A 21,960-nucleotide genomic window follows, 5' to 3' on the forward strand; every position below is an offset into this window, starting at 1 on the left:
AACGCGCTCCGCGGAGCTGCATCGCGTTGGGGGTTTGGTTGTGGTACGCCTCAGTCGCCTGCGAACGTCTGGGTCCAGGGTGATGTTGGGCATGCTGAATCTGCGAAGGCCGGGCAGCGGCTCCTCCACAGCTTCCCGATCGCTTTCATGTTGGGCAATGGCGTCTCCGTTCACTCGCTTACGGTCCGTAAAGCTGCATCGCGTGGAGCACTCGTTTGTCGCATTCCTCGGTCGCTTGTGGACGTCCGGAGACATGGTGAAGTGGGCGCTGTAGCTCGCGTTGGATCTGCTCAAACCGATCAACTCCTTCGCAGCTTCCCGCTCAGGCGAGGACAGGTCAGAAAAGCATATATCAGATGAATCCGCCATTAGATCGGAAAATGCTAGCTTCAGTCGGCGATGTCATGTTTCCAGCGCCTGTACTTTTGTTTACCGCATTAAACAAAAGTACTACAGCTGCTTGCCAAGTAATTCTGATTGTTAAGTACGTTACCATTAGTATAAAAGTGTATTATATAATTTTTCACAAGTGGCACAACGGGATAAGGAGGGTGGATGATTAGCGAGGTTCATCTACCCGTAACCCGTATTACTGACAATTAAATAATTTAATTAATTGTCTATATTTTACGGATAACTTAAACTATGTTAAAATAAATGTTACTGGAATAATTTGAGTAATGATCCATTTGTATAGAGCGTGTTGTCTTTCTTAATGGCGTAATGCACTTTCGCGTGAAGTGGAAAATCGATCCCTGAGCGATCGATCGCAAATAATTCAGCACCTTCACTTGGGACAGCGCCAGTGTTACGTCGAACTTAGAGGCAGCGTGTTAATAAGCTTCCTAAGAGACACTTCGGGGAACACACTTAGGACTCCATCTCTGCATTCAGTGCTGTGTTGAGTTTTAATCCAAGTGCTGGAAACATGACATCTAAATTGTTTACTTGCGCCTGTAACTAAAAGTTATCTCCAGACAAACGCTAGTGTGTGATCTACGTCCCGAACGTGAGTTTCGGCAAGTATGGCTTCTAAACTAGCCCTGATAGACAATCATTGGTGGTTAGTGGTAGAATTCTCGCCTGCCATGTGGGAGACCTGGGTCCGATTCCTGGCCAATGCAATTGAGGCTGCTCCTTCATGAAAACTTTGTAAGAATGCTCCACGAAGCTGTCATTTTGGATGCAGTGTTTTTCAAATGCTTTTTATCTGCTTTTTAGTTTTGATAAGTGTGACTTGATTTAATCAAACTCAAAATATCAAAACTTGTGTTCTGGCTACGCTTAAAAATGTTGTGTGGTGAGTTCGGCAGGTACGGCTTCTTAACTAACCCTGATAGACGAGCATTGGTGGTTCAGTGGTAGAATTCTCGCCTGCCACGCGGGAGACCCGGGTCCGATTCCCGTCCAATGCAAGGAACGGGGTATAAATAGAGGTTGGAGCCAGCTGCAAATGGCTGGGTTAGCAGCAATAAGTTCCTCCTACTTGCGGCATAAGGTCCTCCCAGCTGTGATATATACTTGAATGCAAGTGAGGCAATTCCTTCATGAAACCTTGTAAGAAATGCTCCACGAAGCTGTCTTTTGGATGCAGTGTTTTTCAAATGCTTTTTATTTGATACGTGTGACTTGATTTAATCAAACTCAACATTTCAAAACTTGTTTTGTATGGATTCCATGTACGAAGCACATATGGTGAGCTTGGCAGGAAGGGCTTCAAGGCAACCCCTTGCAGGCAAGCATTGATGTTCAATGGTAGAATTCACTCCTGCCTCACGTAGTGATGGTCGCTTTCGAAGCACTGCTTCATGAGGCTTCGAAACATTTACGAATCTGCCCAAGTCACGTGATTTTAGCAAACGAGGCTTCATTACGTCATAACTGTTTCGAAACGTTTCGAAAATCCGATGGTTCACCAGTAGGGGGAGTTGATCACATGACCAGTGTCTAATAAGTTTAGGTGAACTCGGGTCAGTTTTATTATGAAAGTTCATAAAACATTTATCCTTCTGACTAATAACACTGCCATGTTGTCTACTTTTTGTTTATAGACATATTTAATGACAAAAATGTGCATAATTAAAAGGGTAGTTAGTTTTATTCATTTGTTTGCCCTAAATAAAACTAAAAACACATAATACACTTTTAACTATGTCTTAATTAAGTTAAATACTTTTTTTAAACATATTTTAATAAAAATCTTACTATTACTTTGTAAAAAAAGTGTAAAATGTTTCGACACATCTGCTTTTACACTATTTTGACCAGCAGGGGTCGCCAGCGTGTGTGGGTTTCGAACTGCTTCGAAAAACTGAATCAATTTTCGAAGCAATTGGTTCAATTGATTCGAAGCTTCGAAAAGCTTCGTTTCTCCCATCACTAGCCTCACGGGAGACCTGGGTCCGATTCCCGGCCAATGCAATTGAGGCTGCTCCTTCATGACAGCTTTGTAAGAATGCTCCACGAGGTAGTCATTTTGAATGCAGTGTGGTCAGCTGCTTTTTATCTGCTTTCCTGTTTTGATGTGTTTGATTTGATTTCATGAAAGTCAACATTTCAAAACTTGTGTTCTGGCTACGATTAAAAACGTTGTGTGGTGAGTTCGGCAGGTAGGGCTTCTAAACTAGCCCTAACAGACAAGCATTGGTGGTTCAGTGGTAGATTCTCGCCTGCCATGCGGGAGACCCGGGTCCGATTCCCGGCCAATGCAATTGAGGCTGCTCCTTCATGACAGCTTTGTAAGAATGCTCCACGAGGTAGTCTTTTTGGATGAAGTGTGGTCAGCTGCTTTTAATCTGCTTTCCTGTTTTGATATGTTTGACTTGATTTCATGAAAGTCAACATTTCAAAACTTGTGTTCTGGCTACGCTTAAAAACGTTGTGTGGTGAGTTCGGCAGGTAGGGCTTCTAAACTAACCCTAACAGACAAGCATTGATGGTTCAGTGGTAGAATTCTCCCCTGCCACGCCGGAGACCCGGGTCTGATTCCCGGCCAATGCAAGTGGGCTGCTCCTTTATGGTACTCTTGTAAGAATGCTCCACGAAACAGTCATTTTGGATGCATTGTTTTTCAAATGCTTTTTTATCTGCTATTTAGTTTTGATACGTGTGACTTGATTTAATCAAACTCAACATTTCAAAACTTGTTTTGTACGGATTCCATGTACGAAGCACATATGGTGAGCTTGGCAGGAAGGGCTTCAGGACAACCCCTTGCAGGCAAGCATTGACGTTCAATGGTAGAATTCACTCCTGCCTCACGGGAGACCCAGGTTTGATTCCTGCCCAATGCAATTGAGACTACTACTTCATGACAACCTTCTAAGAATGGTACACGAGGCAGTCAATTTGGAAGCAGTGTGGTCATCTGCATTTAATCTGCTTTTCTGTTTTGATATGTTTGACTTAATTTCATGAAAGTCAACATTTCAAAACTTGTGTTCTGGCTACGATTAAAAACGTTGTGTGGTGAGTTCGGCAGGTAGGGCTTCTAAACTGTCCCGAACAGACAAGCATTGGTGGTTCTGTGGTAGAATTCTCCCCTGCCACGCGGGAGACCCGGGTCCGATTCCCGGCCAATGCAATTGAGGCTGCTCCTTCATGACAGCTTTGTAAGAATGATCCAGGAGGTAGTCATTTTGGATGCAGTGTGGTCAGCTGCTTTTAATCTGCTTTCCTGTTTTGATATGTTTGACTTGATTTCATGAAAGTCAACATTTCAAAACTTGTGTTCTGGCTACGATTAAAAATGTTGTGTGGTGAGTTTGGCAGGTAGGGCTTCTAAACTAGCCCTAACAGACAAGCATTGGTGGTTCAGTGGTAGATTCTCGCCTGCCATGCGGGAGACCCGGGTCCGATTCCCGGCCAATGCAATTGAGGCTGCTCCTTCATGACAGCTTTGTAAGAATGCTCCACGAGGTAGTCTTTTTGGATGAAGTGTGGTCAGCTGCTTTTAATCTGCTTTCCTGTTTTGATATGTTTGACTTGATTTCATGAAAGTCAACATTTCAAAACTTGTGTTCTGGCTACGCTTAAAAACGTTGTGTGGTGAGTTCGGCAGGTAGGGCTTCTAAACTAACCCTAACAGACAAGCATTGATGGTTCAGTGGTAGAATTCTCCCCTGCCACGCCGGAGACCCGGGTCTGATTCCCGGCCAATGCAAGTGGGCTGCTCCTTTATGGTACTCTTGTAAGAATGCTCCACGAAACAGTCATTTTGGATGCATTGTTTTTCAAATGCTTTTTTATCTGCTATTTAGTTTTGATACGTGTGACTTGATTTAATCAAACTCAACATTTCAAAACTTGTTTTGTACGGATTCCATGTACGAAGCACATATGGTGAGCTTGGCAGGAAGGGCTTCAGGACAACCCCTTGCAGGCAAGCATTGACGTTCAATGGTAGAATTCACTCCTGCCTCACGGGAGACCCAGGTTTGATTCCTGCCCAATGCAATTGAGACTACTACTTCATGACAACCTTCTAAGAATGGTACACGAGGCAGTCAATTTGGAAGCAGTGTGGTCATCTGCTTTTAATCTGCTTTTCTGTTTTGATATGTTTGACTTAATTTCATGAAAGTCAACATTTCAAAACTTGTGTTCTGGCTACGATTAAAAACGTTATGTGGTGAGTTCGGCAGGTAGGGCTTCTAAACTGGCCCTAACAGACAAGCATTGGTGGTTCAGTGGTAGAATTCTCGCCTGCCACGCGAGAGATCCGGGTCTGATTCCCGGCCAATGCAACTGAGGCTGCTCCTTCATTACAGCTTTGTAAGAATGCTCCACGAGGTATTCATTTTGGATGCAGTGTGGTCAGCTGCTATTAATCTGCTTTCCTGTTTTGATTTGTTTGACTTGATTTCATAAAAGTCAACATTTCAAAACTTGTGTTCTGGCTACGCTTAAAACGTTGTGTGGTGAGTTCGGCAGGTAGGGCTTCTAAACTAGCCCTAACAGACAAGCATTGGTGGTTCAGTGGTAGAATTTTCGCCGGCCACGCGGGAGACCTGGGTCCGATTCCCGGCCAATGCAAGTGAGGCTGCTCCTTTATGGTACTCTTGTAAGAATGCTCCACGAAACAGTCATTTTGGATGCATTGTTTTTCAAATGCTTTTTTATCTGCTATTTAGTTTTGATACGTGTGACTTGATTTAATCAAACTCAACATTTCAAAACTTGTTTTGTACGGATTCCATGTACGAAGCACATATGGTGACCTTCGCAGGAAGGGCTTCAAGACAACCCCTTGCAGGCAAGCATTGATGTTCAATGGTAGAATTCACTCCTGCCTCACGGGAGACCCGGGTTTGATTCCTGCCCAATGCAATTGAGACTACTACTTCATGACAACCTTCCAAGAATGGTACACAAGGCAGTCATTTTGGATGCAGTGTGGTCAGCTGCACGTGACGTGATTCAAAGGTGTGGGTTCGAGTCCCACCAGAGTCGCAGGCTTTTAGCTACCAAGACCCTGCTCAAAGCTTTTCATCTCACATTGTTGTGCCTGTTCATACTGTGACTCACCCTTCCACAAACTGCAGCTGGAGAGTGGCGCCGTGGCTTAGTTGGTTAAAGCGTCTTAACCTGTCTAAATCAAAAGAAAGCCGTGCAATTTTAGGATGCCCTGGCATAGCTGTCCAAGGACCGCGAATTGTTCGAATCCCAGCGTTTCCTTCCATTCAGAGGCTCTGCTCTCCGATCTACTGGAAAAGGCAGGATGTCCGGGCAGAAAATACGATTGACGTGTTCCCGTTTTCAGTAGACCTGAAGCCATGTGTGGTTAGGGTGCACAGTATCAGCTGGTCAAAGGGCCGGACTTGTCAACAGACTGTTGAATTCCAAGCCGTGCCTTCCTATCAACGACTGTTCTTTGGTCTACTTTAGAGAAAGGAGGTCCACAAGGAGGTTTGACTTTCTTGTTCTTGGTTATATTAAAATATAGCCATGGAGTTTCAGGATGCCCTAGCATAGCTGTTCAGTGATCATGTCTTGTAAACAGGTTGTTCAAGTCCCAGCGATTCCATCCTTTTAGTTGCCGTTTTCTCCGTTCTACATAAAAGGCTGGAGGTCCAAAAAGAAAACATGACAGTCTTGTTCCTGCTTTCAAAAGATCTGAAGACATGTGACATTAGGTTGCACAGCATTAGCTGGTGAAAGCTCCTGTCCTTTCATCTGGAGATCCTGAATTCGTATCCTAAAACTGCTTTCCATTTGACAATTGTGCTAATTTGCATATGTAAAGAGCAGAAGGTCAAGATAGTAATTGTAACTCTTGGGCTGAAAAATACAAAAGCTAATAATCTGTCTTTCCCCAGAATTGTGAGCAACACATCAAAGGGTTTTTTTGTAGGCTCTGTGGCGCAATGGATAGCGCATTGGACTTCTAGATTGTGAGTTGACGTGATTCAAAGGTTGTGGGTTCAAGTCCCACCAGAGTCGAAGGCTTTTAGCTACCAAGACCCTGCTGAAAGCTTTTCATCTCACATTGTTGTGCCTGTTCATATGTAGCGAATTTATGCGGGAGGAGGGAAATAACGTTATTTGAAACACTATGAACCTCCGACCGAAACACTACGGGGATTCCCAAGGGAATCTTAGATTTTAGCTCAAAAGGGAATATTATGTATAATTAACTGTAATTAATTATACAAGTTTATCAGGTTTTACCTGGCGTAGCAGAATTAATAATAACAATTAATTAATATGTTCGTCCACCGAAGACATATATCCATAATCGTATATTAACGTCTAAGAAATGTTAATTTCATGGCCTTTAAAATTAACCTTCTCACTGATATACAGTGCTACTCGCAGCGTGTAGCTGGATCAAAAGGCAGAAATAGTGACTTTAATTTCATGAGCATTGAACACAGAAACAATTCAATTGTGAAAATGCAAATCGGTTTATTAACTATAAAATGAAGTACACATAACGACTAACTAAACATACACACATACAATAACATAAAACATAGATGAGAAAGAAAAGATTGAAAAAGCTAGAGAGAGAGAGAGTAAAAGATTGGCAAAGCACTATAGCTTAACATCTGCACAAACCATCGGATAATCTCTAAGGATCGCCTTAATATTCATAAGGGGTAAAGCTTGAACATCAGCGAGTAAAACGAGTTTATACTTGCGTTTGGCTCTTTGTGACGCGGTGCAAAGTTTCTTATGCTCGCGGTGCGAGCAAGGAGAGAGAGAGAGAATCCAGGTGTGTTCGTTTAAGATGGAAGTCCGTTAAGTTGTTTCGTAGGGCGGATTGGTCCGCGGGGTTTTCCGAACTCTAGCGCAAAGCCAGGAAAGACTGTCCTGAAGAGACAGGGCTCAGAGAAAAGATGATGAATCCGAGGGACTCTGGGTGAGTCTCAGCGAGTTTCCAAACTGCGCTGACGGGTTACCTGAGTAACCGGGCGACTGGGCGCTCATGAGTGAACTAAGCCACTGACCGAGATACTGAGCGAATCGTTCGAATTGAGCTATTGAGCGATGATCAATGAGCAATGATGGCTTGGGCGATAGGCCGTTTTGACCTTTCACACGCCCAGCCCATTTTGGGTGTACGACCAATGTGTGAAGTGTTCGGTCGCGCGGGGAAACAAGCCTTTGTTCTTTCAGACATCACATTTGCGTAATTGCATAATGATAAAACTTTGTTTCCATAACTCTTCAAATCGATACTAAATGACATTGATGCGGCTTATGGTAATATGATACATAGAAATGATTGGGAAATAAAGAGTAGATTACTTTGATACTAGACAAGACATGGGTTTAAGATCTCGTTGAATAATAATTTCATACCTAAGATATGAACCATGCTACAGTGAACAAAATCTAACTAAAGTGTTAACACACAGTTACATCACACATACATGATCATGCAGTAAAGGGATATAACATATATATATATACATTTAAACAGCTCATTGGGCTCTTTAAATGTGGTTTCATCACAGACATACAGTCTGTGCCCCCTGTTGTGTCTCTGGCGATATTCGTTTGAACGGCTCTGATGGAATTCCTTTGAACGTCCTTTTACGACGGCATTTGTTTTAATTGTTGCCCACTTTACAGCCTTGATAGGTGGTAGATATCTGGGTGATTGTGTTATCAGGACACAGGGTTATCTAAAGTCACAATTTTAGGGCTGTTTACGATCCAGACGCCAAATGGCCTCAATCTGACTCCGAGCCATTTGCTACAATACTCTGACTCACCCTTCCACAATCTGCAGCTGGAGAGTGGCACCGTGGCTTAGTTGGTTATAGCGCCTGTCTAGTAAACAGGAGATCCTGGGTTCGAATCCAAGCGGGTCCTTTATCACGTGGTCAACTAGGGTCTTTTTGTTTGGCTGTTTCTTACTTGAGATATGGTACATCCTGAAAATTCAGAGTTGTCACGGCAGCGGTCCATTTTCAGCCAAAGGCCCTGAAAATTCAGAGTTGTCACGGCAGCGGTCCATTTTCAGCCAAAGGCCCGTACTTTGGGCAAAACTTTCTAGTTTTCACTCTAACGGACCAATCCAATTCATGGATGCCCTGGAGCATAAAGCCTTCACTGATAGCACTTAACTCCAGAAGCACTTCGTTGTGGGGCGCTATGGCTTAGCCGGTCAAAGCGCCTGTCTTGTAAACAGGAGATCCTGGGTTCGAATCCCAGTGGTGCCTTCTAACGATGTTTGCCGTCTTCAGCCTCCACTCAGTGGCTTTCTTGTCACATTTTTGTATCTCTTCACACGTGACTTATCCTCCCTCAAAACATAGATTTTCAAATCCCAGCGTTGACCTCAGTCTGACGGCAGCTAGGGGCTGTCTTTGTGTCTGTTTATCGGATGAAATACAACCTTCTTATAATTCATGGTTGTTATGAATGCTGTCATAACTTTCGGATATTTTTGGAAAACGGACCAATTTGATTTATGAACAACCTTTACCCTAAAGCCTTCACTGATAGGACTTAATTTGTTTAGCATTTCCTGTTAGGGCGCCATGTCTTTTGCCTGGCTTTAGTCTCAAGGGTGTCCATGGCCCAAGCACCTGTCTTGTAAGTAGGAGCTTCCGTGATGAAATCCCTGTGGTGCCTTCTATCAGTGGTTGTGGTCTTTGGCCTTCATGAAGGGCATCAAAAAGATTGAACTTTCTGTTACCTGTCTAAATCAAAAGAAAGCCGTGCAATTTTAGGATGCCCTGGCATAGCTGTCCAAGGACCACGTCTTGTAAGCGAATTGTTCGAATCCCAGCGTTTCCTTCCATTCAGAGGCTCTGCTCTCCGATCTACTGGAAAAGGCAGGAGGTCCGGGCAGAAAATACGATTGACGTGTTCCCGTTTTCAGTAGACCTGAAGCCATGTGTGGTTAGGGTGCACAGTATCAGCTGGTCAAAGGGCCAAACTTGTCAACAGACTGTTGAATTCCAAGGCGTGCCTTCCTATCAACGACTGTTCTTCGGTCTACTTTAGAGAAAGGAGGTCCACAAGGAGGTTTGACTTTCTTGTTCTTGGTTATATTTAAATATAGCCTTGGAGTTTCAGGATGCCCTAGCATAGCTGTTCAGTGATCATGTCTTGTAAACAGGTTGTTCAACTCCCAGCGATTCCATCCTTTTAGTTGCCGTTTTCTCCGTTCTACATAAAAGGCAGGAGGTCCAAAAAGAAAACATGACAGTCTTGTTCCTGCTTTCAAAAGATCTGAAGACATGTGACATTAGGTTGCACAGCATTAGCTGGTGAAAGCTCCTGTCCTTTCATCTGGAGATCCTGAATTCATATCCTAAAACTGCTTTCCATTTGACAATTGTGCTAATTTGCATATGTAAAGAGCAGAAGGTCAAGATAGTAATTGTAACTCTTGGGCTGAAAAATACAAAAGCTAATAATAACTGGAATCTGTCTTTCCCCAGAATTGTGAGCAACACATCAAACGGTTTGTTGTAGGCTCTGTGGCGCAATGGATAGCGCATTGGACTTCTAGATTGTGAGTTGACGTGATTCAAAGGTTGTGGGTTCGAGTCCCACCAGAGTAGAAGGCTTTTAGCTACCAAGACCCTGCTGAAAGCGTTTCATCTCACATTGTTGTGCCTGTTCATACTGTGACTCACCCTTTCCGCAATCTGTAGCTGGAGAGTGGTGCCGTGGCTTAGTTGGTAAAAGCGCCTGTCTAGTAAACAGGAGATCCTGGGTTCGAATCCCAGCGGAGCCTTTATCACGTGGTCAACTAGGGTCTGTTTGTTTGGCTGTTTCTCAGTTGAGATATGGTACATCCTGAAAATTCAGAGTTGTCACGGCAGCGGTCCATTTTCAGCCAAAGGCCCGTACTTTGGGCAAAACTTTCTAGTTTTCACTCTAACGGACCAATCCAATTCATGGATGCCCTGGAGCATAAAGCCTTCACTGATAGCACTTAACTCCAGAAGCACTTCGTTGTGGGGCGCCATGGCTTAGCCGGTCAAAGCGCCTGTCTTGTAAACAGGAGATCCTGGGTTCGAATCCCAGTGGTGCCTTCTAACGATGTTTGCCGTCTTCGGCCTCCACTCAGTGGCTTTCTTGTCACATTTTTGTATCTCTTCACACTGTGACTCATCCTCCCTCAAAACATAGATTTTCAAATCCCAGCGTTGACCTCAGTCTGACGGCAGCTAGGGGCTGTCTTTGTGTCTGTTTATCGGATGAAATACAACCTTCTTATAATTCATGGTTGTTATGAATGCTGTCATAACTTTCTGATATTTTTGGAAAACGGACCAATTTAATTTATGAACAACCTTTACCCTAAAGCCTTCAGTGATGGGACTTAATTTGTTTAGCATTTCCTGTTAGGGCGCCATGTCTTTTGCCTGGCTTTAGTCTCAAGGGTGTCCATGGCCCAAGCACCTGTCTTGTAAGTAGAAGCTTCCGTGATGAAATCCCTGTGGTGCCTTCTATCAGTGGTTGTGGTCTTTGGCCTTCATGAAGGGCATCAAAAAGATTGAACTTTCCGTTACCTGTCTTAATCAAAAGAAAGCCGTGCAATTTTAGGATGCCCTGGCATAGCTGTCCAAGGACCACGTCTTGTAAGCGAATTGTTCGAATCCCAGCGTTTCCTTCCATTCAGAGGCTCTGCTCTCCGATCTACTGGAAAAGGCAGGAGGTCCGGGCAGAAAATACGATTGACGTGTTCCCGTTTTCAGTAGACCTGAAGCCATGTGTCGTTAGGGTGCACAGTATCAGCTGGTCAAAGGGCCGGACTTGTCAACAGACTGTTGAATTCCAAGCCGTGCCTTCCTATCAACGACTGTTCTTCGGTCTACTTTAGAGAGAGGAGGTCCACAAGGACGTTTGACTTTCTTGTTCTTGGTTATATTAAAATATAGCCATGGAGTTTCAGGATGCCCTAGCATAGCTGTTCAGTGATCATGTCTTGTAAACAGATTGTTCAAGTCCCAGCGATTCCATCCTTTTAGTTGCCGTTTTCTCCGTTCTACATAAAAGGCAGGAGGTCCAAAAAGAAAACATGACAGTCTTGTTCCTGCTTTCAAAAGATCTGAAGACATGTGACATTAGGTTGCACAGCATTAGCTGGTGAAAGCTCCTGTCCTTTCATCTGGAGATCCTGAATTCGTATCCTAAAACTGCTTTCCATTTGACAATTGTGCTAATTTGCATATGTAAAGAGCAGAAGGTCAAAATAGTAATTGTAACTCTTGGGCTGAAAAATACAAAAGCTAATAATAACTGGAATCTGTCTTTCCCCAGAATTGTGAGCAACACATCAAAGGGTTTGTTGTAGGCTCTGTGGCGCAATGGATAGCGCATTGGACTTCTAGATTGTGACTTGACGTGATTCAAAGGTTGTGGGTTCGAGTCCCACCAGAGTCGAAGGCATTTAGCTACCAAGACCCTGCTGAAAGCTTTTCATCTCACATTGTTGTGCCTGTTCATACTGTGACTCACCCTTCCACAATCTGCAGCTGGAGAGTGGCGCCGTGGCTTAGTTGGTTAAAGCGCCTGTCTAGTAAACAGGAGATCCTGGGTTCGAATCCCAGCGGAGCCTTAATCACATGGTCAACTAGGGTCTGTTTGTTTGGCTGTTTCTCAGTTGAGATATGGTACATCCTGAAAATTCAGAGTTGTCACGGCAGCGGTCCATTTTCAGCCAAAGGCCCGTACTTTGGGCAAAACTTTCTAGTTTTCACTCTAACGGACCAATCCAATTCATGGATGCCCTGGAGCATAAAGCCTTCACTGATAGCACTTAACTCCAGAAGCACTTCGTTGTGGGGCGCCATGGCTTAGCCGGTCAAAGCCCCTGTCTTGTAAACAGAAGATCCTGGGTTCGAATCCCAGTGGTGCCTTCTAACGATGTTTGCCGTCTTCGGCCTCCACTCAGTGGCTTTCTTGTCACATTTTTGTATCTCTTCACACTGTGACTCATCCTCCCTCAAAACATAGATTTTCAAATCCCAGCGTTGACCTCAGTCTGACGGCAGCTAGGGGCTGTCTTTGTGTCTGTTTATCGGATGAAATACAACCTTCTTATAATTCATGGTTGTTATGAATGCTGTCATAACTTTCTGATATTTTTGGAAAACGGACCAATTTAATTTATGAACAACCTTTAGCCTAAAGCCTTCAGTGATGGGACTTAATTTGTTTAGCATTTCCTGTTAGGGCGCCATGTCTTTTGCCTGGCTTTAGTCTCAAGGGTGTCCATGGCCCAAGCACCTGTCTTGTAAGTAGGAGCTTCCGTGATGAAATCCCTGTGGTGCCTTCTATCAGTGGTTGTGGTCTTTGGCCTTCATGAAGGGCATCAAAAAGATTGAACTTTCCGTTACCTGTCTTAATCAAAAGAAAGCCGTGCAATTTTAGGATGCCCTGGCATAGCTGTCCAAGGACCACGTCTTGTAAGCGAATTGTTCGAATCCCAGCGTTTCCTTCCATTCATAGGCTCTGCTCTCCGATCTACTGGAAAAGGCAGGAGGTCCGGGCAGAAAATACGATTGACGTGTTCCCGTTTTCATTAGACCTGAAGCCATGTGTCGTTAGGGTGCACAGTATCAGCTGGTCAAAGGGCCGGACTTGTCAACAGACTGTTGAATTCCAAGCCGTGCCTTCCTATCAACGACTGTCCTTCGGTCTACTTTAGAGAAAGGAGGTCCACAAGGAGGTTTGACTTTCTTGTTCTTGGTTATATTAAAATATAGCCATGGAGTTTCAGGATGCCCTAGCATAGCTGTTCAGTGATCATGTCTTGTAAACAGATTGTTCAAGTCCCAGCGATTCCATCCTTTTAGTTGCCGTTTTCTCCGTTCTACATAAAAGGCAGGAGGTCCAAAAAAAAACATGACAGTCTTTTCCTGCTTTTAAAAGATCTGAAGACATGTGACATTAGGTTGCACAGCATTAGCTGGTGAAAGCTCCTGTCCTTTCATCTGGAGATCCTGAATTCGTATCCTAAAACTGCTTTCCATTTGACAATTGTGCTAATTTGCATATGTAAAGAGCAGAAGGTCAAGATAGTAATTGTAACTCTTGGGCTGAAAAATACAAAAGCTAATAATAACTGGAATCTGTCTTTCCCCAGAATTGTGAGCAACACATCAAAGGGTTTGTTGTAGGCTCTGTGGCGCAATGGATAGCGCATTGGACTTCTAGATTGTGAGTTAAAGTGATTCAAAGGTTGTGGGTTCGAGTCCCACCAGAGTCGAAGGCTTTTAGCTACCAAGACCCTGCTGAAAGCTTTTCATCTCACATTGTTGTGCCTGTTCATACTGTGACTCACCCTTCCACAATCTGCAGCTGGAGAGTGGCGCCGTGGCTTAGTTGGTTAAAGCGCCTGTCTAGTAAACAGGAGATCCTGGGTTCGAATCCCAGCGGAGCCTTAATCACGTGGTCAACTAGGGTCTGTTTGTTTGGCTGTTTCTCAGTTGAGATATGGTACATCCTGAAAATTCAGAGTTGTCACGGCAGCGGTCCATTTTCAGCCAAAGGCCCGTACTTTGGGCAAAACTTTCTAGTTTTCACTCTAACGGACCAATCCAATTCATGGATGCCCTGGAGCATAAAGCCTTCACTGATAGCACTTAACTCCAGAAGCACTTCGTTGTGGGGCGCCATGGCTTAGCCGGTCAAAGCGCCTGTCTTGTAAACAGGAGATCCTGGGTTCGAATCCCAGTGGTGCCTTCTAACGATTTTTGCCGTTTTCGGCCTCCACTCAGTGGCTTTCTTGTCACATTTTTGTATCTCTTCACACTGTGACTTATCCTCCCTCAAAACATAGATTTTCAAATCCCAGCGTTGACCTCAGTCTGACGGCAGCTAGGGGCTGTCTTTGTGTCTGTTTATCGGATGAAATACAACCTTCTTATAATTCATGGTTGTTATGAATGCTGTCATAACTTTCGGATATTTTTGGAAAACCGACCAATTTGATTTATGAACAACCTTTACCCTAAAGCCTTCACTGATAGGACTTAATTTGTTTAGCATTTCCTGTTAGGGCGCCATGTCTTTTGCCTGGCTTTAGTCTCAAGGGTGTCCATGGCCCAAGCACCTGTCTTGTAAGTAGGAGCTTCCGTGATGAAATCCCTGTGGTGCCTTCTATCAGTGGTTGTGGTCTTTGGCCTTCATGAAGGGCATCAAAAAGATTGAACTTTCTGTTACCTGTCTAAATCAAAAGAAAGCCGTGCAATTTTAGGATGCCCTGGCATAGCTGTCCAAGGACCACGTCTTGTAAGCGAATTGTTCGAATCCCAGCGTTTCCTTCCATTCAGAGGCTCTGCTCTCCGATCTACTGGAAAAGGCAGGAGGTCCGGGCAGAAAATACGATTGACGTGTTCCCGTTTTCAGTAGACCTGAAGCCATGTGTGGTTAGGGTGCACAGTATCAGCTGGTCAAAGGGCCAGACTTGTCAACAGACTGTTGAATTCCAAGCCGTGCCTTCCTATCAACGACTGTTCTTCGGTCTACTTTAGAGAAAGGAGGTCCACAAGGAGGTTTGACTTTCTTGTTCTTGGTTATATTTAAATATAGCCTTGGAGTTTCAGGATGCCCTAGCATAGCTGTTCAGTGATCATGTCTTGTAAACAGGTTGTTCAACTCCCAGCGATTCTATCCTTTTAGTTGCCGTTGTCTCCGTTCTACATAAAAGGCAGGAGGTCCAAAAAGAAAACATGACAGTCTTGTTCCTGCTTTCAAAAGATCTGAAGACATGTGACATTAGGTTGCACAGCATTAGCTGGTGAAAGCTCCTGTCCTTTCATCTGGAGATCCTGAATTCGTATCCTAAAACTGCTTTCCATTTGACAATTGTGCTAATTTGCATATGTAAAGAGCAGAAGGTCAAGATAGTAATTGTAACTCTTGGGCTGAAAAATACAAAAGCTAATAATAACTGGAATCTGTCTTTCCCCAGAATTGTGAGCAACACATCAAAGGGTTTGTTGTAGGCTCTGTGGCGCAATGGATAGCGCATTGGACTTCTAGATTGTGAGTTGACGTGATTCAAAGGTTGTGGGTTCGAGTCCCACCAGAGTAGAAGGCTTTTAGCTACCAAGACCCTGCTGAAAGCTTTTCATCTCACATTGTTGTGCCTGTTCATACTGTGACTCACCCTTCCACAATCTGCAACTGGAGAGTGGCGCCGTGGCTTAGTTGGTTAAAGCGCCTGTCTAGTAAACAGGAGATCCTGGGTTCAAATCCCAGCGGAGCCTTTATCACGTGGTCAACTAGGGTCTGTTTGTTTGGCTGTTTCTCAGTTGAGATATGGTACATCCTGAAAATTCAGAGTTGTCACGGCAGCGGTCCATTTTCAGCCAAAGGCCCGTACTTTGGGCAAAACTTTCTAGTTTTCACTCTAACGGACCAATCCAATTCATGGATGCCCTGGAGCATAAAGCCTTCACTGATAGCACTTAACTCCAGAAGCACTTTGTTGTGGGGCGCCATGGCTTAGCCGGTCAAAGCGCCTGTCTTGTAAACAGGAGATCCTGGGTTCGAATCCCAGTGGTGCCTTCTAACGATGTTTGCCGTCTTCGGCCTCCACTCAGTGGCTTTCTTGTCACATTTTTGTATCTCTTCACACTGTGACTCATCCTCCCTCAAAACATAGATTTTCAAATCCCAGCGTTGACCTCAGTCTGACGGCAGCTAGGGGCTGTCTTTGTGTCTGTTTATCGGATGAAATACAACCTTCTTATAATTCATGGTTGTTAAGAATGCTGTCATAACTTTCTGATATTTTTGGAAAACGGACCAATTTGATTTATGAACAACCTTTACCCTAAAGCCTTCACTGATAGGACTTAATTTGTTTAGCATTTCCTGTTAGGGCGCCATGTCTTTTGCCTGGCTTTAGCCTCAAGGGTGTCCATGGCCCAAGCACCTGTCTTGTAAGTAGGAGCTTCCGTGATGAAATCCCTGTGGTGCCTTCTATCAGTGGTTGTGGTCTTTGGCCTTCATGAAGGGCATCAAAAAGATTGAACTTTCCGTTACCCATCTTAATCAAAAGAAAGCCGTGCAATTTTAGGATGCCCTGGCATAGCTGTCCAAGGACCACGTCTTGTAAGCGAATTGTTCGAATCCCAGCGTTTCCTTCCATTCAGAGGCTCTGCTCTCCGATCTACTGGAAAAGGCAGGAGGTCCGGGCAGAAAATACGATTGACGTGTTCCCGTTTTCAGTAGACCTGAAGCCATGTGTCGTTAGGGTGCACAGTATCAGCTGGTCAAAGGGCCGGACTTGTCAACAGACTGTTGAATTCCAAGCCGTGCCTTCCTATCAACGACTGTCCTTCGGTCTACTTTAGAGAAAGGAGGTCCACAAGGAGGTTTGACTTCCTTGTTCTTGGTTATATTAAAATATAGCAATGGAGTTTCAGGATGCCCTAGCATAGCTGTTCAGTGATCATGTCTTGTAAACAGATTGTTCAAGTCCCAGCGATTCCATCCTTTTAGTTGCCGTTTTCTCCGTTCTACATAAAAGGCAGGAGGTCCAAAAAGAAAACATGACAGTCTTGTTCCTGCTTTCAAAAGATCTGAAGACATGTGACATTAGGTTGCACAGCATTAGCTGGTGAAAGCTCCTGTCCTTTCATCTGGAGATCCTGAATTCGTATCCTAAAACTGCTTTCCATTTGACAATTGTGCTAATTTGCATATGTAAAGAGCAGAAGGTCAAAATAGTAATTGTAACTCTTGGGCTGAAAAATACAAAAGCTAATAATAACTGGAATCTGTCTTTCCCCAGAATTGTGAGCAACACATCAAAGGGTTTGTTGTAGACTCTGTGGCGCAATGGATAGCGCATTGGACTTCTAGATTGTGAGTTGACGTGGTTCAAAGGTTGTGGGTTCGAGTCCCACCAGAGTCGAAGGTATTTAGCTACCAAGACCCTGCTGAAAGCTTTTCATCTCACATTGTTGTGCCTGTTCATACTGTGACTCACCCTTCCACAATCTGCAGCTGGAGATTGGCGCCGTGGCTTAGTTGGTTAAAGCGCCTGTCTAGTAAACAGGAGATCCTGGGTTCGAATCCCAGCGGAGCCTTAATCACATGGTCAACTAGGGTCTGTTTGTTTGGCTGTTTCTCAGTTGAGATATGGTACATCCTGAAAATTCAGAGTTGTCACGGCAGCGGTCCATTTTCAGCCAAAGGCCCGTACTTTGGGCAAAACTTTCTAGTTTTCACTCTAACGGACCAATCCAATTCATGGATGCCCTGGAGCATAAAGCCTTCACTGATAGCACTTAACTCCAGAAGCACTTCGTTGTGGGGCGCCATGGCTTAGCCGGTCAAAGCCCCTGTCTTGTAAACAGAAGATCCTGGGTTCGAATCCCAGTGGTGCCTTCTAACGATGTTTGCCGTCTTTGGCCTCCACTCAGTGGCTTTCTTGTCACATTTTTGTATCTCTTCACACTGTGACTCATCCTCCCTCAAAACATAGATTTTCAAATCCCAGCGTTGACCTCAGTCTGACGGCAGCTAGGGGCTGTCTTTGTGTCTGTTTATCGGATGAAATACAACCTTCTTATAATTCATGGTTGTTATGAATGCTGTCATAACTTTCTGATATTTTTGGAAAACGGACCAATTTAATTTATGAACAACCTTTACCCTAAAGCCTTCAGTGATGGGACTTAATTTGTTTAGCATTTCCTGTTAGGGCGCCATGTCTTTTGCCTGGCTTTAGTCTCAAGGGTGTCCATGGCCCAAGCACCTGTCTTGTAAGTAGGAGCTTCCGTGATGAAATCCCTGTGGTGCCTTCTATCAGTGGTTGTGGTCTTTGGCCTTCATGAAGGGCATCAAAAAGATTGAACTTTCCGTTACCCGTCTTAATCAAAAGAAAGCTGTGCAATTTTAGGATGCCCTGGCATAGCTGTCCAAGGACCACGTCTTGTAAGCGAATTGTTCGAATCCCAGCGTTTCCTTCCATTCAGAGGCTCTCCTCTCCGATCTACTGGAAAAAGCAGGAAGGCCGGGCAGAAAATACGATTGACGTGTTCCCGTTTTCAGTAGACCTGAAGCCATGTGTCGTTAGGGTGCACAGTATCAGCTGGTCAAAGGGCCGGACTTGTCAACAGACTGTTGAATTCCAAGCCGTGCCTTCCTATCAACGACTGTCCTTCGGTCTACTTTAGAGAAAGGAGGTCCACAAGGAGGTTTGACTTTCTTGTTCTTGGTTATATTAAAATATAGCCATGGAGTTTCAGGATGCCCTAGCATAGCTGTTCAGTGATCATGTCTTGTAAACAGATTGTTCAAGTCCCAGCGATTCCATCCTTTTAGTTGCCGTTTTCTCCGTTCTACATAAAAGGCAGGAGGTCCAAAAAGAAAACATGACAGTCTTGTTCCTGCTTTCAAAAGATCTGAAGACATGTGACATTAGGTTGCACAGCATTAGCTGGTGAAAGCTCCTGTCCTTTCATCTGGAGATCCTGAATTCGTATCCTAAAACTGCTTTCCATTTGACAATTGTGCTAATTTGCATATGTAAAGAGCAGAAGGTCAAGATAGTAATTGTAACTCTTGGGCTGAAAAATACAAAAGCTAATAATAACTGGAATATGTCTTTCCCCAGAATTGTGAGCAACACATCAAAGGGTTTGTTGTAGGCTCTGTGGCGCAATGGATAGCGCATTGGACTTCTAAATTGTGAGTTAAAGTGATTCAAAGTTTGTGGGTTCGAGTCCCACCAGAGTCGAAGGCTTTTAGCTACCAAGACCCTGCTGAAAGCTTTTCATCTCACCTTGTTGTGCCTGTTCATACTCTGACTCACCCTTCCACAATCTGCAGCTGGAGAGTGGCGCCGTGGCTTAGTTGGTTAAAGCGCCTGTCTAGTAAACAGGAGATCCTGGGTTCGAATCCCAGCGGAGCCTTAATCTCGTGGTCAACTAGGGTCTGTTTGTTTGGCTGTTTCTCAGTTGAGATATGGTACATCCTGAAAATTCAGAGTTGTCACGGCAGCGGTCCATTTTCAGCCAAAGGCCCGTACTTTGGGCAAAACTTTCTAGTTTTCACTCTAACGGACCAATCCAATTCATGGATGCCCTGGAGCATAAAGCCTTCACTGATAGCGCTTAACTCCAGAAGCACTTCGTTGTGGGGCGCCATGGCTTAGCCGGTCAAAGCGCCTGTCTTGTAAACAGGAGATCCTGGGTTCGAATCCCAGTGGTGCCTTCTAACGATGTTTGCCGTCTTCGGCCTCCACTCAGTGGCTTTCTTGTCACATTTTTGTATCTCTTCACACTGTGACTTATCCTCCCTCAAAACATAGATTTTCAAATCCCAGCGTTGACCTCAGTCTGACGGCAGCTAGGGGCTGTCTTTGTGTCTGTTTATCGGATGAAATACAACCTTCTTATAATTCATGGTTGTTATGAATGCTGTCATAACTTTCGGATATTTTTGGAAAACGGACCAATTTGATTTATGAACAACCTTTACCCTAAAGCCTTCACTGATAGGACTTAATTTGTTTAGCATTTCCTGTTAGGGCGCCATGTCTTTTGCCTGGCTTTAGTCTCAAGGGTGTCCATGGCCCAAGCACCTGTCTTGTAAGTAGGAGCTTCCGTGATGAAATCCCTGTGGTGCCTTCTATCAGTGGTTGTGGTCTTTGGCCTTCATGAAGGGCATCAAAAAGATTTAACTTTCCGTTACCTGTCTAAATCAAAAGAAAGCCGTGCAATTTTAGGATGCCCTGGCATAGCTGTCCAAGGACCACGTCTTGTAAGCGAATTGTTCGAATCCCAGCGTTTCCTTCCAGTCAGAGGCTCTGCTCTCCGATCTACTGGAAAAGGCAGGAGGTCCGGGCAGAAAATACGATTGACGTGTTCCCGTTTTCAGTAGACCTGAAGCCATGTGTCGTTAGGGTGCACAGTATCAGCTGGTCAAAGGGCCGGACTTGTCAACAGACTGTTGAATTCCAAGCCGTGCCTTCCTATCAACGACTGTTCTTCGGTCTACTTTAGAGAAAGGAGGTCCACAAGGACGTTTGACTCTCTTGTTCTTGGTTATATTAAAATATAGCCATGGAGTTTCAGGATGCCCTAGCATAGCTGTTCAGTGATCATGTCTTGTAAACAGATTGTTCAAGTCCCAGCGATTCCATCCTTTTAGTTGCCGTTTTCTCCGTTCTACATAAAAGGCAGGAGGTCCAAAAAGAAAACATGACAGTCTTGTTCCTGTTTTCAAAAGATCTGAAGACATGTGACATTAGGTTGCACAGCATTAGCTGGTGAAAGCTCCTGTCCTGTCATCTGGAGATCCTGAATTCGTATCCTAAAACTGCTTTCCATTTGACAATTGTGCTAATTTGCATATGTAAAGAGCAGAAGGTCAAGATAGTAATTGTAACTCTTGGGCTGAAAAATACAAAAGCTAATAATAACTGGAATCTGTCTTTCCCCAGAATTGTGACCAACACATCAAAGGGTTTGTTGTAGGCTCTGTGGCGCAATGGATAGCGCATTGGACTTCTAGATTGTGACTTGACGTGATTCAAAGGTTGTGGGTTCGAGTCCCACCAGAGTCGAAGGCTTTTAGCTACCAAGACCCTGCTGAAAGCGTTTCATCTCACATTGTTGTGCCTGTTCATACTGTGACTCACCCTTCCACAATCTGCAACTGGAGAGTGGCGCCGTGGCTTAGTTGGTTAAAGCGCCTGTCTAGTAAACAGGAGATCCTGGGTTCAAATCCCAGCGGAGCCTTTATCACGTGGTCAACTAGGGTCTGTTTGTTTGGCTGTTTCTCAGTTGAGATATGGTACATCCTGAAAATTCAGAGTTGTCACGGCAGCGGTCCATTTTCAGCCAAAGGCCCGTACTTTGGGCAAAACTTTCTAGTTTTCACTCTAACGGACCAATCCAATTCATGGATGCCCTGGAGCATAAAGCCTTCACTGATAGCACTTAACTCCAGAAGCACTTCGTTGTGGGGCGCCATGGCTTAGCCGGTCAAAGCGCCTGTCTTGTAAACAGGAGATCCTGGGTTCGAATCCCAGTGGTGCCTTCCAACGATGTTTGCCGTCTTCGGCCTCCACTCAGTGGCTTTCTTGTCACATTTTTGTATCTCTTCACACTGTGACTTATCCTCCCTCAAAACATAGATTTTCAAATCCCAGCGTTGACCTCAGTCTGACGGCAGCTAGGGGCTGTCTTTGTGTCTGTTTATCGGATGAAATACAACCTTCTTATAATTCATGGTTGTTATGAATGCTGTCATAACTTTCTGATATTTTTGGAAAACGGACCAATTTAATTTATGAACAACCTTTAGCCTAAAGCCTTCAGTGATGGGACTTAATTTGTTTAGCATTTCCTGTTAGGGCGCCATGTCTTTTGCCTGGCTTTAGTCTCAAGGGTGTCCATGGCCCAAGCACCTGTCTTGTAAGTAGGAGCTTCCGTGATGAAATCCCTGTGGTGCCTTCTATCAGTGGTTGTGGTCTTTGGCCTTCATGAAGGGCATCAAAAAGATTGAACTTTCCGTTAC

The 21,960-nt window shown here is 44.4% G+C and overlaps 19 non-coding genes across 19 annotated transcripts; all 19 read left to right on the plus strand.

Moving 5' to 3' along the window:
* The first annotated feature begins 6,351 nt into the window (after positions 1-6,351).
* Positions 6,352-6,441, plus strand: trnar-ucu (transfer RNA arginine (anticodon UCU)). The gene is given in 2 exon segments: positions 6,352-6,388; positions 6,406-6,441. It is a non-coding gene; the product is annotated as a tRNA-Arg (tRNA).
* A 2,157-nt stretch (positions 6,442-8,598) lies between these two features.
* trnat-ugu (transfer RNA threonine (anticodon UGU)) lies at positions 8,599-8,672 on the plus strand. Its single transcript has one exon. It is a non-coding gene; the product is annotated as a tRNA-Thr (tRNA).
* Positions 8,673-10,127: 1,455 nt separating this feature from the next.
* trnat-agu (transfer RNA threonine (anticodon AGU)) lies at positions 10,128-10,201 on the plus strand. Its single transcript has one exon. It is a non-coding gene; the product is annotated as a tRNA-Thr (tRNA).
* A 227-nt stretch (positions 10,202-10,428) lies between these two features.
* On the plus strand, positions 10,429-10,502 carry trnat-ugu (transfer RNA threonine (anticodon UGU)). Its single transcript has one exon. It is a non-coding gene; the product is annotated as a tRNA-Thr (tRNA).
* A 1,264-nt stretch (positions 10,503-11,766) lies between these two features.
* trnar-ucu (transfer RNA arginine (anticodon UCU)) lies at positions 11,767-11,856 on the plus strand. Its single transcript is given in 2 exon segments — positions 11,767-11,803; positions 11,821-11,856. It is a non-coding gene; the product is annotated as a tRNA-Arg (tRNA).
* A 101-nt stretch (positions 11,857-11,957) lies between these two features.
* Positions 11,958-12,031, plus strand: trnat-agu (transfer RNA threonine (anticodon AGU)). Its single transcript has one exon. It is a non-coding gene; the product is annotated as a tRNA-Thr (tRNA).
* Positions 12,032-13,594: 1,563 nt separating this feature from the next.
* Positions 13,595-13,684, plus strand: trnar-ucu (transfer RNA arginine (anticodon UCU)). Its single transcript is given in 2 exon segments — positions 13,595-13,631; positions 13,649-13,684. It is a non-coding gene; the product is annotated as a tRNA-Arg (tRNA).
* Positions 13,685-13,785: 101 nt separating this feature from the next.
* On the plus strand, positions 13,786-13,859 carry trnat-agu (transfer RNA threonine (anticodon AGU)). Its single transcript has one exon. It is a non-coding gene; the product is annotated as a tRNA-Thr (tRNA).
* A 227-nt stretch (positions 13,860-14,086) lies between these two features.
* On the plus strand, positions 14,087-14,160 carry trnat-ugu (transfer RNA threonine (anticodon UGU)). The gene has a single exon. It is a non-coding gene; the product is annotated as a tRNA-Thr (tRNA).
* A 1,455-nt stretch (positions 14,161-15,615) lies between these two features.
* trnat-agu (transfer RNA threonine (anticodon AGU)) lies at positions 15,616-15,689 on the plus strand. Its single transcript has one exon. It is a non-coding gene; the product is annotated as a tRNA-Thr (tRNA).
* Positions 15,690-15,916: 227 nt separating this feature from the next.
* On the plus strand, positions 15,917-15,990 carry trnat-ugu (transfer RNA threonine (anticodon UGU)). The gene has a single exon. It is a non-coding gene; the product is annotated as a tRNA-Thr (tRNA).
* Positions 15,991-17,254: 1,264 nt separating this feature from the next.
* Positions 17,255-17,344, plus strand: trnar-ucu (transfer RNA arginine (anticodon UCU)). Its single transcript is given in 2 exon segments — positions 17,255-17,291; positions 17,309-17,344. It is a non-coding gene; the product is annotated as a tRNA-Arg (tRNA).
* A 101-nt stretch (positions 17,345-17,445) lies between these two features.
* Positions 17,446-17,519, plus strand: trnat-agu (transfer RNA threonine (anticodon AGU)). Its single transcript has one exon. It is a non-coding gene; the product is annotated as a tRNA-Thr (tRNA).
* Positions 17,520-19,084: 1,565 nt separating this feature from the next.
* On the plus strand, positions 19,085-19,174 carry trnar-ucu (transfer RNA arginine (anticodon UCU)). Its single transcript is given in 2 exon segments — positions 19,085-19,121; positions 19,139-19,174. It is a non-coding gene; the product is annotated as a tRNA-Arg (tRNA).
* Positions 19,175-19,275: 101 nt separating this feature from the next.
* trnat-agu (transfer RNA threonine (anticodon AGU)) lies at positions 19,276-19,349 on the plus strand. The gene has a single exon. It is a non-coding gene; the product is annotated as a tRNA-Thr (tRNA).
* A 227-nt stretch (positions 19,350-19,576) lies between these two features.
* trnat-ugu (transfer RNA threonine (anticodon UGU)) lies at positions 19,577-19,650 on the plus strand. Its single transcript has one exon. It is a non-coding gene; the product is annotated as a tRNA-Thr (tRNA).
* A 1,264-nt stretch (positions 19,651-20,914) lies between these two features.
* Positions 20,915-21,004, plus strand: trnar-ucu (transfer RNA arginine (anticodon UCU)). Its single transcript is given in 2 exon segments — positions 20,915-20,951; positions 20,969-21,004. It is a non-coding gene; the product is annotated as a tRNA-Arg (tRNA).
* Positions 21,005-21,105: 101 nt separating this feature from the next.
* trnat-agu (transfer RNA threonine (anticodon AGU)) lies at positions 21,106-21,179 on the plus strand. Its single transcript has one exon. It is a non-coding gene; the product is annotated as a tRNA-Thr (tRNA).
* A 227-nt stretch (positions 21,180-21,406) lies between these two features.
* trnat-ugu (transfer RNA threonine (anticodon UGU)) lies at positions 21,407-21,480 on the plus strand. The gene has a single exon. It is a non-coding gene; the product is annotated as a tRNA-Thr (tRNA).
* Positions 21,481-21,960: the final 480 nt, after the last annotated feature.

This window comes from Misgurnus anguillicaudatus, chromosome 9, assembly GCF_027580225.2.
Source record: "Misgurnus anguillicaudatus chromosome 9, ASM2758022v2, whole genome shotgun sequence".
NCBI lineage: Eukaryota > Metazoa > Chordata > Actinopteri > Cypriniformes > Cobitidae > Misgurnus > Misgurnus anguillicaudatus.